This window comes from Pseudorca crassidens, chromosome 1, assembly GCF_039906515.1.
Source record: "Pseudorca crassidens isolate mPseCra1 chromosome 1, mPseCra1.hap1, whole genome shotgun sequence".
Taxonomy (NCBI): Eukaryota; Metazoa; Chordata; class Mammalia; order Artiodactyla; family Delphinidae; genus Pseudorca; species Pseudorca crassidens.
The window spans coordinates 106,079,867-106,098,562 of NC_090296.1; the positions used below are offsets into that span (position 1 = coordinate 106,079,867).

Sequence of the window (18,696 nt, forward strand, 5' to 3'; positions counted from 1 at the left end):
CCTTGTTAGAAGGTGTTGGCCATCAGAAATGAACAAAAACACTTAGCCTTGGCAGGGGGAGGTTTGTTTCCAAGTGAGGTTGAAGGGGCTTGAGCTGCATCTTGACAGCAGCCTCAAAAGCAATTTCTCTAATAAACTGATCTCCACTCCGCTTCTTTCCTTGCCCCCAGTGGCTCTCCTTATTTATTTATTTATTTTTGCGGTACGCGGGCTTCTCACTGTTGTGGCCTTTCCCGCTGCTGCGGAGCACGGGCTCCGGACGCGCAGGCTCAGCGGCCATGGCTCACGGGCCCAGCCGCTCCGCGGCACGTGGGATCCTCCCGGACCGGGGCACGAACCCGTGTCCCCTGCATCGGCAGGCGGACTCTCAACCACTGCGCCACCAGGGAAGCCCACTGTCCTTTTTTTTTGTTATCAGGAAAATACCTGCCTGGAAGTGGGGGTCAGTTGCTGATTAAATGCTTTTTCGACAGTTAACAAACATGTACCGAGTGCATACTCTGTACGGCTCCTAGTGTGAGGGTCTAGAAGTAGATCTGTGGCGTTCGGCACCACCCTCTCCTTCATGAACTGCTCATCCTTTGGCTTCTATCAGAGACTTCCCTGGTTCTTCCTGACGGCTCTCCGGGACCCTTCTCCTTCTCCCTTGGCTGGTACCGCTGCTTCCTCAGCCCTTTGTGAGGGAACTTCACTCTCTTCTCCTGGCGCCTGGTCCAGTCCTTACTCTCCTTTACCCTCTACTTCCCAACCCCGCCTCCTGCTGCCTGGGGGGCATTTCCACTGAAAAGTGCCATCGTTACCTCACAGTCCATGGAAACTTCATCATCCCTCATAAAACAATCATGCCTATTTAAGGTGCTCCAAGCCACCAGCCTTGAAACCTCAGTTTTGTCTTTGCTTTTTCCATTCCCACACTGCACACATTTGCTCCCCAACTCCTAGGGGTCTTCTTTGGAAATTTTTTCTTCCCTCTCCCTCCCTGCTGCAATCCCCTCTCATCACTTTGCTGGTTCCTGGGCTGCCGGTTTCTGCCATCCAGGTTTCCAGGGTCATTTAAGGGCCCTCTGTAGGATGCAAGTTCCATTCCAGCCATTTTGAGGTATCCAAGTGCTGTTTGGTTAACTTGAGCCCCCTCACGTTGATATTGGATGCCTTTTCCACCATCTGGCCCCATCCCCATTCTAGTATTATTCCCTACAGGCAGCCTCCATTCAGGAAAAAGCCAGACCACACTCTGAATACTGTTCACACACCCTGTCCACCTTGGGTGTCTTCCTGGACTCACCTGCATCTGGATCCATTATTTCTAGGATAGCTCAACTCCACTTTCTCCAAAAAGTCTCCTTTGACCATTGCTGCCTCTTTTGGATAAGTAGAATCCAAATCTCCCCACCACCCCCATCACTATTATTTTAAACTTTGTTTGTTTTTTTTAGGTACAAGTGACATTTGGCATTATATTAGTTTCTGGTGTACAACATAATTCGATATTTGCATATACTGCAAAATGATCACCACAATAAGTCTAGTTAACTTCCAGTTACAAAGATTTTTTTCCTTGTGCTGAAAACTTTTAGGATCTAATCTCGTAGCAGCTTTAAAATGTGTAATTCAGTATTATCAACTATAGTTACCATGCTGTACATTACATCCACATGACTTATTTTATGACTGAAAGTTTTTACTTTTTACTCCCTTCACCCCCTTCACCCGTTTGAACCCCCTCAGTTCCTCCCACCTGGTAACCACCAATCTGTTCTCTGTATCTATTCTCTGAGCTTATTCTTTGTTTGTTTTTGTAGATTCCACATATAAGAGAGATCATGTGGTATTTGTCTTTCCCTGACCTGTTTCACCTAGCACAATACCCTCAAAGTCCATCCATGTTGTCGCAAATGTCAGGATTTCCTTTTTTATGGCTGAATCATATTCCTTCTTTTTAATGGCTGAATAATATTCCATTGTATGTTTATACTATATCTTCTTTAGCCATTCATCCATCAAGGGACATTTAGGTTGCTTCCATAGTTTGGCTATTGTAAATAGTGCTGCAATGACATTGGGGGTGCATATATCTTTTCAAGTTAGAGTTTTCATTTTCTTTGGATAAATACCCAGGAGTGGAATTGCTGGATCATATGGTAGTTCTATTTTTAATTTAGGGGGAACCTCCACACTGTTTTCCATAGTGGCTGAAACCAATTTACATTCCCACATCCTCACCAACACTTGTTATCTCTTGACCTTTTGATAATAGCCATTCTGAACAGGTGTGAGGTGATAGCTCATTGTGGTTTTGATTTGCATTTCCCTGATGATTGCTGAGCACCTTTTGTCGTACCTGTTGACCATCTGTACGTTTTCTTTGGAAAAATGTCTATTCAGATCCTCTGCCCCCTTTAAAATCATAGTGTATTTTTCTTATTAAGTTGTATGAGTTCTTTATATATTTTGGATATTAATCCCTTATCAGATATGATTTGCCAATGTTTTCTTGCATTCACTATTACTTTTTGTCTTTCTATATTGTAATTTTAAATTATTGAATTTTCAAGTGTCTATTTCATTCCATACGTCAACAAACATTTACTTATTAGCACAGGTTGTGTGATATTCCATGTCTGTTTTCTTAGGTAATCTTCACAAACTGGTGGGGTGGGTATCCTCCCATTTCACAGGTAAGAAAACGTTTTTTGCTCAAATTCCCGCAGCTGGTCGGCATTCTGCAGTTTCCCCTGGAGCGGGCCTCAACAAGATACCAGAAATCTGACTTCTAATCCCAGTCCTACTACCATCAGCTGTGTGACCTTACGCATCTCACTTCCCTGCCTCCCTAACAGGGACGGACATTTATTATTGGCGACACCTCCACCAGTATTTCTAGACTTCGTAGGTGCTCAATAAACACTTGCAGATTTGATTGTGGTAGGAGAAAAGTTATACCTTAAAGTTTCTGACCAGGTAGGGAGAAAAAGTCTGCCTGTAAGGGTAGGAAGAAAACTGGGCCAAGGGGCCATGGGGAAGGGACAGAAGGGAAGTCGGGGGTGCGGAACAGGCAAGGCTCCTAGGAGACGGGGAATTTGGAACTGAGGTGAAGAGTACCGGAGACGGCGGAGGGGAGGTGGGAGGACATTCCTATCTGGGGAAGGGTGAGGACAAAGCGTAGCTGGAGAGGAGTGTGAGGCTTGATGCGGTGGGATGGGGAAGAGGTGCTGGCTGAGGGGCGGGCGCGTCCCGGCCGAGCCGAGTAGGCGCGGTGTCGGGGTGCGGGGAGACTTGTCCCGAGGGCCGGGGCGGCACGAGGGCACGCGGGAGTGCAGGGAAGGCCCGCCGAGCTGCTGGAGCGGGCGGGACTAGCCGGCTCGGGCGTGGGGCGGGGGGCGTGCGCCGGCCTCCCCAACCCGGGCGGCCCCGGCCCCAGCCCCTCCTCCCCGAGGGCGGGCGGGGCGGGGCCCGGGCTCGCCCGGCCTCTTGGCGGCGCCGCGGTCCCTGCACTCGGGCCGGGCTCTGCTGGCTGCGGCTGGAGCGGGACCCGGGTGGCGGCGGCGGTAAGTGAGCCGGGAGCGGGCGCGGGGACTTGGACTGGGAGGCCGAGGTGTCGTCGTGGGCGGCGGGGTCCGGAGGGGCTCGGGCCTGCCGTCCGAGCCGCGCGACGCGCCGCGCCCGCCGCCAGGCGCGCGGGTCCCGGGGGCTGTAAAGTGCGCTCCTGGCTCCCGCTCGCGCGCCCTGGCGGGGAGACGTGCAGGACAGATGGTCGGGTTCCCGGGGGCCCGCGTCGGGGCCGGGGCGAGGGAGGGGCTCCGAGACCGCCGTGTAGTGAAGAGGGGCTGGTAGCCTTAGCACCCTTGCCTCGACCCTCGGGCTCGAGTGACTGCTGCGAGTGAGCCAGGGTTCCTCCCGGACCCAAGCGAGCACCTCGGTCCCTGTCGACTCTGTTTTACTTTATTTCTGGGCGTGTTGGTCTCGACCATCCCTTGAAAAGAAAGGGCGGGTGGGCGTCCCTCTCTCCCTGGCTTTCCCGGTCCAGGCAGGTCGTCCTGAAAGACCCCGCCTCACGTACGGCACACATCCTAGCTTTCCAAGGGACTTTTCCAAGTTGCATCACTGTTTGGCCTCTACACAGGTGCTTGGCTGTCATGTTGGAGTTAGTTACAGAGGATTTTTTAAAAAAACTTTGTATATTTACTCTGTGTATACCCCTTCACCCCAAGGCTGCGGTGCCTTTCCAACGCTGCTCACAACGCGCTGTTCAAAACACGTTGCGGATTTCTTTTGGGTATTGGTTCTCAAACTTGGCTGCACTTCTAGAGAGTTTTAAAAAATTCTGATGCCTAGGTCCCACCTCTAGAGATCCTGATTTAGCTGGTCTGGGGCGCAGCCTGAGCAATGGAATTTAAAAAGCCAGGTGATTCTAATGTGCTTTGGGTTGTGCTTTTCGCTTTCCACACCCACTTTCTGAACTGTTAAGAGATCATCTCAGCTGCTCTCGATTCTGCCTTGTGTAATCCACCTTTGCACCTGAAAAACCTGTGGGCTGGTGCTTTCCAACTTTAAACTGTAGATGGTGCGTTTTTCTGGAGTTCCCTCTGCTTCTGCCTCTCTCTTCACAGAAAATATTGCTAGTGCACTTTCTGCCAAGGAGGTGACAGTGGAGGGATTAAAGTCATGAAGTCCTTGCAAGGGTCAAGGTTATGCTACAGGGTTCTTATTCAGGGAAATTAAGTGATAGTTTGACTTGTCCTATTTGGAAAGGATTTCAGATTAAAAGGAGGAAAAATAATTTAGGAATCCATCAGCTTTTGGAGATCCTCTGGCACAGATTATGATTCTGCATAAATGTGTGGGGAAATTTTTTAAGAATGCAAGCTGACAAGGTCCTTATTATTTTGTAGTTGATATGGTGTTAATATGTGTGTTAAGCTTCGTTGTGTAGATCGGGCTTATTCCCATTGTGTGATTAAGCCCAGCAGATGTAATTAACACAGTGTTATCTTTCTTGTTGATAGCATAATATCTGAGTTAGGGAATTGGTGCCTACAGTAGCATGACACATCTGAGGTGAGACCTTTGCCACTTGTCTAATGATCTTAAAAATGATAGGGAAATAGGCATAAGGAAAAATCGAATATATGTATACATTGACTGAATTTGAGCATATGTTTTCTTATAGTGTATTATTGTGACAGTCTCCTGGGATCTTGGTTAATTTACTGTGGTACCTAAGTATGATGTTTGTATTCGATTCCCACCTGTATGCTACGTGGCCACAAACCAGTGGATTTCATTTTTTTCTTAGGCGCTGGCCCTCTATGTGACATTTTTATTAGTAGTGGTGTGACATTCTTTTAAGAGAATGCCCTCCAGAGTTGGAGGAAAGTTTGTGTTCATTTCTAGCTCCTAACGTGAGTCAAAAGAACATTCATTTTGAAAAAATTCAAAATGGTAGAGTTCGGTCCCAGTTGGTTTCTCTCTCTTTCCCATCTTCCATTACCATGCGCTGCTCCTATCCCTGTGCTCAGTTGCTGGAAGTGGGGCCGCGGTGGCATTGGGCTTGGCTTGAGAATGGAGGTTATGTGGAGGGCATGGTCTCACAGGGTGGCCCCTGGCCGGAATCCTCAACCTTTGGGGGAAGAAGACCATATGGAAAGTGTTTTCCTACTGTTGAGTTTTTTTGTTTTTTTTGGACCAGGCCAACAAAATGAAGCCATGTTACTGACTGGTTCGTTAACTTGCTAATCTTATCTCCATTTAGGGGCAAAATGTTGACTAGACGATGCTGTCGAACTCCTAGTGCCTGAAAAGTTGCACCTGAACAGCAATGGTTAAACTGTGAATATAATGGTACATTCTGGAAAAAAAAGCAAGAAAAAGTATGTGTAACTATGGCCCTAACAGATTTATTTAAGCATTTCTCCGTTTTTAGTAGTAACTCTAATATTCTAAAGTGATTAGAAGAAAGTAAGTGAAGAAAGAGTTAGTGAGGGGCTTCTTTATTTAGAGAAAGGGTATGCAGCATTCAGAAGACTGATCTTTGATTTGTGTTAAGAATAGACTTCCCTATTGGCTTTTTTTCCCCCCTTCATGTAGGGATAGTTAATTTGCTTGTATTGATGGGGTTGGGGATGGTTTAAAGGATTCAATGGCCTCCTTAACTCCCTCTGTCCCCAGCCCTGCCTGCAACCCATTTATCTAAGAGGTGCCATTGACCCTTTTAAAAAACACAACTGATTTTGTGCTCTTCCTTTCTTTGCCTCCTCTGATCCTGGCACTAAAGGGCAGTGAAATGGCTGAAAGGTTGGCATCAGAGGAGAAAAACAAAGTTCAAGGGGAATTGAAAATTGGGTAATTTTCCGTGAATGACCAAGTGCTTACTTTATTCTGTCACATGACATTGCTGTTATCAAGAAACAAGTTATACCATGAAAACCCTGAAAGTACAAGAGAAGAAAGGGGGATTTGATGGAAGGAGCACCAGGGTTGACCGGCTTTCACGTAGGGGAAGCTGATTGGAGTTTTCAGTCAAATGTCCCAGTCCGACCCCACTTTCCTTCCTTTTTCAGGCACTGTCCTCCATCCCCCAAACCAATATCCCTGGGAGAGAGAGTGCTTCATCTTAAATTCATGCCAAATTTTTGTTTTTGTTGTTTCTTTATTCAGTCATATAACAAATCCAGTTCTTATGAAGCCCCCAGTCCTTGCTAAGCTCTGTTATCGTTCACCGATGTCGTGGTAAACGGGGTATGGAGCTTGAAATCTGGTGGAGATGTAAACTGGGGGTTACAGTAAGTTGGGAACTCTTAGACGCACGATGAGCATGAAGAACTTGGGGGGAGCCGGGTACCACCTGGCTCGCCTCCCCTGGGTGTATAGATACCTTGTCAGTTAATTGGCAAAGCAGACACAAGAAAAGCTCTTCTTGGGTTTAAATTATTTTATTAAGTCCCTACGTCAAGTTTTAAATAATTGACTTCAGATACTTTTCTGATGGACGAGAGGGGTTTGTACGCCGATCCTGCCAAGGGAAAGTGAGGAGTGAGGAAGGAGGAGTTAGGATTCTGGCAGATGCGACTTGCTTAAGGAGTACTTAGGCAAGCAGTGCAGGGATACGACCGGTGTTGGGAAGCTGGCAGAGTACGTGGCTGGATCCCTTTTTGCCTTGATGGTAACTGGCAACCTCAGCTTAGTGAGTAGAGGCTACCCCTCCTGTGCAACTGAGCTGGGAGGAGGGTAACAGCAGCCATTGTACTTTGAGAGCAGGTGGGTCGGTTCTTGTCTGCGGCTCCGGCCAGTGTGTGGATGTTCGTTCTTTATCATACTGTTGTCCCTTTAGCTCAGGTTTCCTTGGACAGACAGGAAACTGGACTTCACACTGCTTTTCCTTGGGAAGGTGGTTTCCAAACAAGTGACTCACAGGACTAATAACCCCAGGGTTGTAAGAGTAGTTACATTTGTTGACTGTCCACCTTTCACGTGTCAGGTAGCGAGCGGGGCACTTGCCCTCTGTTGCTTTAAAACCTGTATGTTCCTGAGGGGCAGGTGGAAGTGGCCTCATTTTACAGATGAGGAAACTGAGGCCCAAAGAGATCCTGGGCAGCACAGGCGCTCTAGAGGAGTGGCAGAGCTGAGGTTCCAGAGCTCTCGGGTCTGCCTGAATTCAAAGCTGAGGCCTTTCCACTGCTCCTTGTGCCTCTAAAGCAGAACTGATTGGGAAATTGAGTTTTCTGTGCCTTGTTTTTCTAACACCACAGTCCCCTTAGATCTGGATTGATTTACTGTTTTCCTCTACGGGACGATGCGTAATGTTAGACTGAAGATCACTGTGGGCTTATCATCCCAAGGGAAATTCTATGAAATCCTATTTTTCTGGTTCTTTAAACGGAGAGGATAGATTAGGCTGTTTAGAAAGGCTCTGAATGGATCCCAAATCCTACGTTAGAGAGACATTGTCTCCACATTTCTTCAAGTTCTGCAAACCTCTGAATTTCTGGAGATAATTGGTCCTTGGGTAAGAGATTAAAAACGAAGTTCAGTGTCGAATATTCTGGAGCAAAACGAAGCCGTGCACGCTCAGTTCCTATTTATGTGGTACTAGCAACAAAAACAAACCTTTGCTGCATTGTTAAGTACCTCAGGCTCTTAAAATTACGGGTCAGAAGGGTTTAGAGGCGTGCGGAGCTATAATTAGGAAAGGTTAAGTTGAAAACAGGGTTACCGTGTGTGTGTCCATTACTGCAGTGGGCTCCAGCTCTATATTTCACCCTAAGAAGGATCAGCTCGATGGAGGGTCATCATGGAGTTAGTGTTTGGGATTAGAGCACAGGGCATTTTGTCGTGAACATGGAATATTTCAGCCTCTTGTTTTATAGGGCGGGTTTATCCCCTGCTGTCCAATCACAGGGCTTTCTGCTTGCCTTTGGTAGAGTACATAATGGCTCAGGCTGTTATATACTTTGTAGTTTTCTTAAGTCTATAAAGCCCCTTTATTATTAATAATCTTTCACCCTTGCGTATCTCTTTGCTAGAGGATTGAGGCAAGATGATCAAGATTTTCTAGTTTTGGCTTTAATAATTCTCCAGAATTATTATTAATTATCTTTATTTCATAATTATTAATATTAATTATTATTTCTAATAATTATTAATCTTTCACCCTTGCTTATCTCTTTGCTAGAGGATTGAGGCAAGATGATCAAGATTTTCTAGTTTTGGCTTTAATAATTCTCCAGAATTATTAATAATTATTAATAATTCATTAATTATCTTTATTTTATTATTAATAATACTAATAATTATTTCTAATAATTATTAATAATCTTTCACCCTTGCTTATCTCTTTGCTAGAGGATTGGGGCAAGATGATCAAGATTTTCTAGCTTTGGCTTCAATAATTCTCCTTGGTTTTACTTCTGACTCCCCCTGGCTTTCTAGCCTGTATTTTATTGCATTTGAAACTGGCACTCTGTTTTCCCTTGCAAATTGGAGTCCATTCAGGGAAGAGGACCCCCTGCAGCTAAGACTCCTCCCAGGGATCCTGAAACGTCAGTGTTGTTGATACCATTTTCCAGGTGAGGAACCTGGTGAGGGCTGGAGTTTTGTGGTTCCAGTTCAGAGTTTGAGACGCTGTTAACGGCTGCCCTCTCTTTTGATTTTATTTCAGAGGAAAAAGAAATGGCCCAGTTTCCAAAGTCGTAAAGAGGTTCTAATATATCCTATGAACTAATCCATATCCTTGAGCTTTGTTGTAGCTGTATTACAGACAGCTTTTTGTAAAAAAAAAAAAAAAAAAAAAAAAAAAAAGAATTTGCTTCTCCATTTTTGCCTATAAGATTTTTATCCTCCTTATTAAAAACAGTGACTTAGAATTGCACAGCAGCAGCTGAAAAGTGGATTAGTCTCTCTCCTTGCCCTAATCAAATATCAAAAACCTGGAAAGTTTACTGAGTGGTGATTACAGTGAAAGCTTTAAGAGTTGGAGAGGAACTGATAGAGAAAGAATGGAGGGAGAGATAAGAGAGAGTAGTTTGGAAAGGGACTGCTGGCTGGAGTTTACCAAATTTAAGATTTTTCCTACTTGTGAGTTTCAGGCTTGAGGCTTGAGCACCTTTGTTTCACATGTAGTCAGGCCAGCTCAGCCCTAACTGTGCTGCCCTGAGCCACCCAAAAGCTGTTTTTTGGGGTGGGATGGGGTGGAATGGGGTGTAAGGTTAGAGGGAGAGAGGAGGTAGGGAAGCGGGGGAGGATTAGAGCCAAGAGTTACCTGGTTCTTCAGGTCTGGTCTGCTCAGGGCATGACCACCTCTTGCTAAGGGTCTGGATACCTGCCTTGAGTCCAGCTTCCTGGGCGTGAGGCAGCTGGGTGGGGTGCAGAAGAGTCACCGGACTTCCCAGGAGGCCTGCCCAGATCAGTGATTCTCATAATAACAGCAGATGCTTCTGGAGCATTTTCGTCCAGCCTTGTCTGAGAGTGTTCGACATAGCTCTGTGGGATGGGTACTATCATAAACCCATTTTCCTGGTGAGGGAAAGAAGGCCCGTGAGAAATTGGGTCACTTGTCGAAGTTGTGCAGCTACCAAGTGGTTGGATCCAGGGTTCAAACTTGTCTGGCCCTGAGATGTGCTGCTCTGGACCCGGAGCGCTGGTTAGTGCATGGGCTCTGCATTCGTCCCCTCGATTCACCCACTCATTCATTGCTTCACAAATTGTTGGCTGCTTGCATGTGCCTTTATCTCAACAATTAGAACACCATCAGTGCCCTTGGCTAACATGTCGGAGGAACCCCCCCTCCCCCCAAAACCTGTAAACAGACCTGTAAAGCGGAGGGCTGTCTCAGCTGACCTCGCACCCCCGTGTGTAGCAGAAACTAGAGGCTCCATAAAGTTTTGTAGGAGGAAGGACAGAAGTCATTCATCTTTTTGAAACGTGACGTCTTGTATTTCATCTGTGTCTCTCTAGCAGCCACAGTGATTTCTAAACGAAAGACAGATGAGCGCTAAGAAGGGTGAGACTGTGGGGGAATGTTTCACCAAAATAATAAGGGGAAATTCTTGATAAAGGCATGTTTTAAAAAATGTATTTCGGGCTCTCATGGTCAGTGATTGCTGTTTGTATTTGTGCTTAAAGCACTGGTATTCAAAGGGCATGCCTACTCCCAGCTTGCAGGTTATTTAGTGAGTCAAGGAGGCCCTTCAGCCTTCCGGGCACGGCTGGGACTGTTTTTGCAAGCAGAACGCATTGTCTTTGGACTTGAGGATCAAACCCCTGGAGGGTTCAAGCCCACCTCCATCTTCTCGGGGCAAGGCTCCGTTTAACATTTCAGGACGTGAGCTGGTAGAAGGTAGATCTGCCTCTGGTCTTCTTGTTCCATCTTCCCACTGTGGGGCGAGAGCACTGGGGGCTCAACTGCTTGAATTGGAAACCACATTTACCCATCACAAGGCGTGTGGTGTTCTGGGCAGGTTCCTCATCCATTTCAGGGTTGTTTCCTCATCTGTAAAAGGGGCATGTAGCTCTTACCTCATAGAGCTGTTAGGGCCACATCTCTTGGACATAGTATAGTGGCTCTCAAAAATGGGGCCCCCGCTGGGGGACATTTGGCAGTATCTGGAGACATCTTGGTTGTCACGACCAGGGGTGGTGGTGGCTACTAGCATCTAGGGGATAGAGGCCAGGGATGCTGCCAAATACCCTACAATGCACAGGGTGGCCCCCATAACAAAGAATTCTCCAGCCCCAAAGTCAGTACTGGGAGGCTGAGAGCCCAGGCAAGGCGGCACCTCTAACAGCGGTGGTGGTTTTTAACATCTCTTATCAAAGGGAGCTGATGGCAAGTGGCAAAGAGCCCTGATTTCTTAAGTGGGGTGGAGGGAATGGAATTTAACCTTTCGTTGGTGCTTCTGGGTTACCTCACAGGCGCCCCTGAAATGTGGGAAGAGCTGTTTTCTTCTCCATTAGCGTGCTCCTTAACTTCATTTGTAATTGCGTGCACCTGTTTACATATAAATAATACATATAGATTTACATATAAATAACTTATATGCTAAAAAACATCCCTAACAGCTCAGTAGTTAAACCTGGCTCTTCAGGAAGACAGCAGAGTGGTGCCCTGGAGTAGAAGCCAGGTGCCTGCACCCACCATGTGGCCTGACCTTGGGAGGCTGGCTTTTCTCCCCCAGGAAAGGACGGGTAATCACATCACCCTCCTATCTTACCACATTGTTCCCGGGACTAAATACAGTAAATCCGAACACAGGAAAATCGCTCTGTCCACGTGAAGTAGTTCTACACATGTGAAGGTGTAGTTTGATTCCTAAGGTGTGATTTTGAACGTGTTTTTCAGAGAACTCTGTGGTCCCTCAAGAAATGCCAGTGAAAAAGGATTAGGGCTCAACAGCCAAGCAATATCCGTGTTGCGGGCAAAGTGGGAAACTAGGCCCAGAAAACGTTCCTTCAGCAGAGCGTACGATTCGGTGGCAGAGTGGTCGTGCTCTGAGTTGGGGTGTAAGCTACCTGCTCTCCTCCCTCTGGCTTCATCCTTTGGCTTCTCCCCTATCTGCTGGGTGACCCTGGGCAAGCTCCTGGACCTCCCTGTGCTTTGGTTTCCTCACCTGTAAAATGGGGCTAATGATAACACCACCACCCACCTGAGGACAGGTGCGGTGGGGCGGGGGGAAGTGACTTGGCCTTAAGTGCATAGTGCACGTGGGAAGCTTAACTCAATAAATGAGTTATTAGTAAAATAATACTATTTATTATTTTGGCCTATAGCATGTATATTTATATTCATGTGAGGAAAGGATTGCTCCTGGCTTAGGCGCTGAAAGAGGATTTTTCCGGAGTTCCTGTTATCATTTTCTATTTTATGGTGGTAAAATACATACTGTGTAAAATTGCCCATTTTAGCCAGTTTAAAGTGTACGGGTCAGTGGCATTAAGTACATTCCCAGCATTGTGCAACCATCACCCCTATCTCATTCCAGAGCTTTTTCGTCACCCGAGAGGGAAACCCTGTAGCCACTCTGCAGTCATTTCACATTCCTCCCTCCCCCCAGGCCCTGGCACCACCAGTCTACTTTCTGTCTCCGTGGAATTGCCTATCTGGGTATCTTATATAAATGGGATCATACAACGTGTGGCCTTTTGGTCTGGCTTCTTCCAGTAAGCATCATGGTTTCCAGGTCCATCCATGCGCTGTAGTGAGTATTAGCACTTCATTCCTTTTACCTGGTGTCTTTGTAGAGTAACCCAAGCCTCAGTTTCATCAGGCCTATTCTCCCACAACGTGTCCTGTTTTCAAGCTTTAGAACGTCTTTCTTCATTTATTTGGGTTCTTTTTGGCCAACCTTAGTTTTTCCACTTTTCCTGTCCGGTGATTCTAATGACCCTTGAAATGAATATTGGAGTGACATTGTCATGCCGGGTTCTCTGTGCCGCCGGGGAGTAGGTCTTATTAGGTATTTTATTTCTGCTGAAGAATTAGCAACAGGGCCAGAGTTGTGCTTCATTTCCCCAGGACAGCACGGCAGGTTTAAAAACAAGTGTCTGGAAAACACCCACCAGGCCATTTTATTCCTCTGGGTAAAAAACTTTCCACATGAGAAGTGGCCCTCAATTAAGTCGTTTAATAAAAACCTCCCTCTGTTTTAAAGCTTTCTTGGGAAGTGTTTACTTTTTTTTTTTTTTTTTTTGCGGTACGCGGGCCCTCTCACCGTTGCGGAGCACAGGCTCCGGACGCGCAGGCTCAGCGGCCATGGCTCACGGGCCCAGCCGCTCCGCGGTATGTGGGATCCTTCCGGACAGGGGCACGAACCCGTGTCCCCTGCATCGGCAGGCGGACTCTCAACCACTGCGCCACCAGGGAAGCCCACACTGCGGGCTTCTAAATGAGCTGCTGTGGAGTCAGGGATCCTTAACCCGTGACTTTAATAATACCCTTTGCTTTAGATTTCCAGGTGGAGGCCTGGGCCAGATTTGTAGCGTGTCATTGACCCAGACAATCTGGACTCTCTCCTCCCCACCCCGCTTAAACCACCAATGATAGAAGATTCAGAGAAGCCTGAAGCCCCAGAGATGTAAAGCTAGCTCCTGGAGGGAGAGGCCAGACTGAAAGGAGATGGTGTGTCACCTCCATCCTCCCAATTCTGAGCTCAGTAACAGGGTAGGGACTTCAGTAAGAAGAGACTGAAGCATTTAGGAGAGCAGCTCAGGGCTGTGAGATGCTGGATCCTTTAGGCGGGGCCTGAGATTTCAGCCAGGCTTTGGAGCTTTCTTGAGTTACGGGCCATGGGCCCTTATAGCTGAGGAGGCTCTGCTTTTTGCTTTGACTCTGGAGAGGTGAGTAGGTCCTGCCGAGAGGAAGCAGGATGTTGGCAGCTTTAGGGGGCTTAGAGGATCTTTTGTGGCAGATGCTAGGATTTATCCCAGAGGAGTGTCCAGGGAAAAGCTGTGTCCTGAAATAAAGGCCGCTCTAGGATGGCCTTCCATTTGTGCTGCTTTCCTGGGGATCCGCATCAAGCTGGCCCAGGACTGGTGGGTGGAGAAGCCCAGGGACCCTGGCACAGGTTGGGATCTGCAGAGGCTGCAGGGCCTGGCGGTTACGAGCCTGGACTCTGGCCTTGGACTTCCAGGGTCCGAATCCTGCTTCTGGGGTTATATGTTATATGAGTGAATCTTAATAGAGTGCTTGGAACAGTGTCTGCATAGGGAGGTGTATGCGTGTATGGTCTTATACACTTCACTTCTGTGACTCCCCAGCTAAAATCGAGGAATGGTCCTTATTTTCAGAGCTAATTCACCTCCATGCCCAGCAGCCTTGTGCAACCAATGGGAGAGGGTGAGATCACAGGACCCTTAAAAAACAAAACAAAACATGACATTCAGATGGAGAAATCATGCTTGATGAACCCATTATGTTCTCTGAGGGAGAAAATAAATGTGGGAAGAAGGGCAAACCAGTGGATCTGATTTATTTAGATTTCCCAAAGACCTTTGAAAAGACTTCATGCCAAAGCTTATTAAATGTGTTGAGATTTCCCTGGCGGTCCCTGCTTCCAATGCAGGGGGAGCAGGTTCAATCCCTGGTCGGGGATCTAAGACTCACGTGCCACATGGTGTGGCCAAAAAAAACAAAAACAAAAACAAACCAAAGGTTATTAAATGTGTGAATCTCCCACTACTCTGTTTGTGGCAGTGAGTGTAAGAAGGAATGTGGTCGAAACCCATCTTCTGTATTGTCCTTGATAAAAGGAGAAGAGAGATGGTGAAATCACCACATTTGCAGGTGAAGTGGAATTCTTGTAAAAGTAATATTGGAAGAAGACATTGGAGTTAAACTATAGGAAGGTTTTTTTTTTATTTTTAAAATAATTTTGGATACTACATGCAGCTGTCAATTATAATTTTAAATAATTTGTTCGTGGTCAGTGGTGCGCCTGGGCAGCCAGAAGTTGGAGCTAGGAATTGTGTGTGCTGCTTCCTAGCACAGTTACCCATCATATGCCTGGAGTATCATAGGTGCTCAGTAAATGTATGTTGAGTGAATAAGTGAAGATTAATAGAACAAAGGGGTTCATTAAAAATAATTCAAGTAGTTTACAAAATAATTTCTAGTTTCTGTCTTTAAGAGTACATTTGTATGGACTTGAGGACACGGGGAGGGGGAAGGGTAAGCTGGGACAAAGTGAGAGAGTGGCACGGACATATATACACTACCAAATGTAAAATAGACAGCTAGTGGGAAGCAGCTGCATAGCACAGGGAGATCAGCTCGGTGCTTTGTGACCGCCTAGAGGGGTGGGATAGGGAGGGTGGGAGGGAGATGCAAGAGGGAGGGGATATGGGGATATATGTATATGTATAGCTGATTCACTTTGTTATATAGCAGAAACTAACACACCATTGTAAAGCAACTATACTCCAATAAAGATGTTAAAAAGAGTCCATTTGTAGAAGGCAGTAGATTTCACCATTTATAAATATAAGAATCAGACCCTTAAATGCACAGATACTGAATTTCATCCCTTCTGTGATTTGACCCAGGGCAATAAATGAATGAATCAATGAATCAATGAAATGAATAGAAGCTTTGTAAGCACTGACCCCTCTCCCCCAGTAGAATTTAGGAAGCTTGGGGATTTGCTAGACTAAAAAGTTACGTGAAGGAATTATTACTTTGTATTTTTCATTGCGTTCAGCTTCCTGTGGGGCTAGTGTGGTGCCTCATGGATAGGAGTTCTCTGTACGTGTATGAATGACAAATGAATTAAGATCTCCTTAAAATAAGCACAAATATTTTATTATTGCATGTCTGCTCTGTGCCAGGCAAACTTACATTATATTTGCTCTTACGGTGGTTGTGTTAGGTTTTGCTACATAGTGTTGCTGCATAACAGGACAGTCCCTGATCTCAGTGCCTTACAACCACAAGCATTTATTTTCTTACGGGGTATGGTTTGGTTGATCTAGGCTGGCCTTGGCTGGGCCAGGCTAGATTCCAGGCTTCCATTTGGCTTTAGGGCTCTTCCACATGTGCTTATTCGGGGCATATGGTGTGCTCATCTTGTGGCAGGTCGTGGTAGCCTAAGAGGGCAGATGGGGATGCATGATGCCTCTTAAGGCCTTGGCTCATAACCATTGGCCAACACAAATCACATGGCCAAACGCAACATCAGTGCAGTGGGGAAGTAGACTCAGGCCATTCTCGTCCACTGCAAAGTCACATGGGAAAGAAGGGACTGCAGTAAACAGTGATTGAATCCACCACAAGGATCACGAATGAATGAGAGGGGTGAGAAAAGTAGGGGCCAAACCAGCCTTTTGGAAGCTTGCTCAAGCTAGGCCAGCTGGGTGAAGATTCATATGTGTTTTGCCCAGGTACCAGCCTAAGCCTTGGTAATCCCTGTAAGTTAGCACCGACTCTCGACTGAATGTCACTTCACATTCATGCACTGTGACGCTGCTCCTGGGAGCTCAGCTTATCTGCGGGAGGAGCGGAGGTGGTGGGCTGGGTTTTCCTCTGGTCAGCAGTCCTGACCTGACAGGCTGCCCACTGTGGTGGCAGGAGTGACAGGTAGAGCAGAGAGGGCCGAAGTGTCCAAGGAGGCCAGGGGATCTGCTTACCCTTGGCCTGGCCCCCTCTCAGCATAGGTCCGTGGGGTCAGCCTAACTCCCATCTTTGTCTGTGACAGTTTATCACCAGGGCCTTTAGGCACCCTGTCCCCATCTTTATAAGGACCCTGGGCCCTCGTTTCAGGAGCCCTCCTTTTACATTCAAAGAAACAGGCTTCTGGAGGTTGGGTGACTTCTCTTCAGCCAACTAGCTCATAAGTAGCAGATCTGAACTAGGTCATCCAGTTTCTTGTCTAGGGCTGTCCTTCCACACCCTGGTGACTGCCCCAGCCCAGCAGAGAGTTGTGACTGGCTCTAAGGCATTAGAGAATATCCGGCCCAGGGTGACTGTGTCTTCTTTCCTGAAGGAGCCAGCTGAGACTTGTGGCCCAGGGCGATGCCTCAGATGGAGCAGAATGAAATACTGGCCGCCTTTGTGTCACCTTTTTTTAGTGTGTCCTTTTTTGGGGAAGGGGCTGCTAGACTCTCCAAGGAAGAAAAGACTGGCCATGAAGCAAAAATACACTGACAATAGATGGGGATTAGACCCGGTGCAGCCATGGCTGTGAGGGGACAGACACTCTAGTACGTGCCCTGGGTGGGATTATAAATCCAGTGGGCTTCTTTTTGGAGAACAGCTGGGCAGTGGGAATACTTTCACTAGCAAGTAAACAAAACTCAGTTGAAAGTAGTTTAAACAGTAGGGATCTTTATGATCTCATGTAAACAAGAAGGCCAAAGTTAGCACAGTTTTGGAGTTAATTAATGAAAGACTCAGACACGTTTCCTCTTTGCCAGCCTCACTGTTTGACATTTGTCCTCCGTCTTGGCTCTTGGTGGTCCCAGTGTGGCTGAAGCTGTTTCAGCCATCATATCCTCATACACAGTGATGTGTGATGTCCAGAGGCAGGAAAAGAGGAAAGCAGAGAAAACCTTGGCTAGGAGCCCCCTGCAGAACTTCTGCTGTGCCCCATTGGCAAAACTGGGTCCGATGCCCACGTCTCATCCGATGACTGGCATGGAGACATGGGGCTCCCGTAGCCTGCTTAGAGCAGTCTTGGGGTCCAGCTTTCCCCAAAGCATGTGGGTGCTGGGAGGAGAGGGGACAAAACTGGGGCTTTGCTGGCCAGGGGGCAAGGGGCAGTTGCTGTGAGTGGGTAGCCACTGGTGTCGGCCACAGCAGTTTCTTCTTTCCTCCCTCTTCTTTTCTTTTAGCATTATCTTTCAGAACTTGAAACTGTTCATACTCTAACTCAGCCCTGCCACAGTTAGGAATTTATCTTATGGATACACCTGCAAAAGTGTGCCGGCAAACATACAAAGATGTTCATTGCAGCATTATAATAGCGTAACACTAGAAATAACCTAAACGCCTTTCAAGGGGACTGGTTAAATAAATGAACATATAAGCACATTATGGAACTGGGCAAATCTGTGAGTACTGATAAAGAAAAATTCACAAATAGAATTTTTTTTAAAGCAAGGTGCAAATTAATATATAGTGTAAGATCCCATTTTTGTTTTAAAATCTCAATTTTTTTAATTAAAATATTTTGTTAAAAATAAAAAGGAAATTAAAGGTTAACTCTAAGAAAATTAGATGATATTATAGTCAAGAGATGAAACAGTATAGGATAATTAAGACAGGTAATTTCCAAGGCAACTAACACTTCACCAAGTATAACATCAATTTCTCTGCACTGCTCTATCACCAAAAAGCTCCAGACAAGCTCAGAAATAGTGCTATTTTTATGTACAGAATATACAAGTGAGAATAACTATTGAGAAATATGATCAAGACTGTCCTAGATAAATGCAGTAACTCCAGGTTAAATATACTCTAATCTCCTAGTAATATTTTGTTTGAAGTATGATTGATATCTTCATTATCATTTAATCAACTAGAGACTGAAACACATACCCGAATCCACTCTCTGAACAAGTAGGCAATGAAGGCAATATTGTAAATATTACAGTAAATACCTTTACTAATGTATGTTAGGATTCAGGAGCTGAGTGAGCAGAAACTACCAGTAACCCTGTAATGTAAAAGGAGAAAATCAGAAAAACAGAATCATATTTTTCTCTCAAGAA

General features: G+C 46.3%; 1 protein-coding gene across 1 annotated transcript in view; it reads left to right on the top strand.

The window, feature by feature from the left end:
• Window positions 1–3,426: 3,426 nt before the first annotated feature.
• CGNL1 (cingulin like 1) overlaps window positions 3,427–18,696 on the top strand; it is a 155,807-nt gene continuing 140,537 nt past the window's right edge. Inside the window, exon 1 of the mRNA XM_067748098.1 lies at window positions 3,427–3,548. The gene's annotated coding sequence lies outside the window, so the exon portion shown is untranslated. The remainder of the gene's footprint in view (window positions 3,549–18,696) is intronic.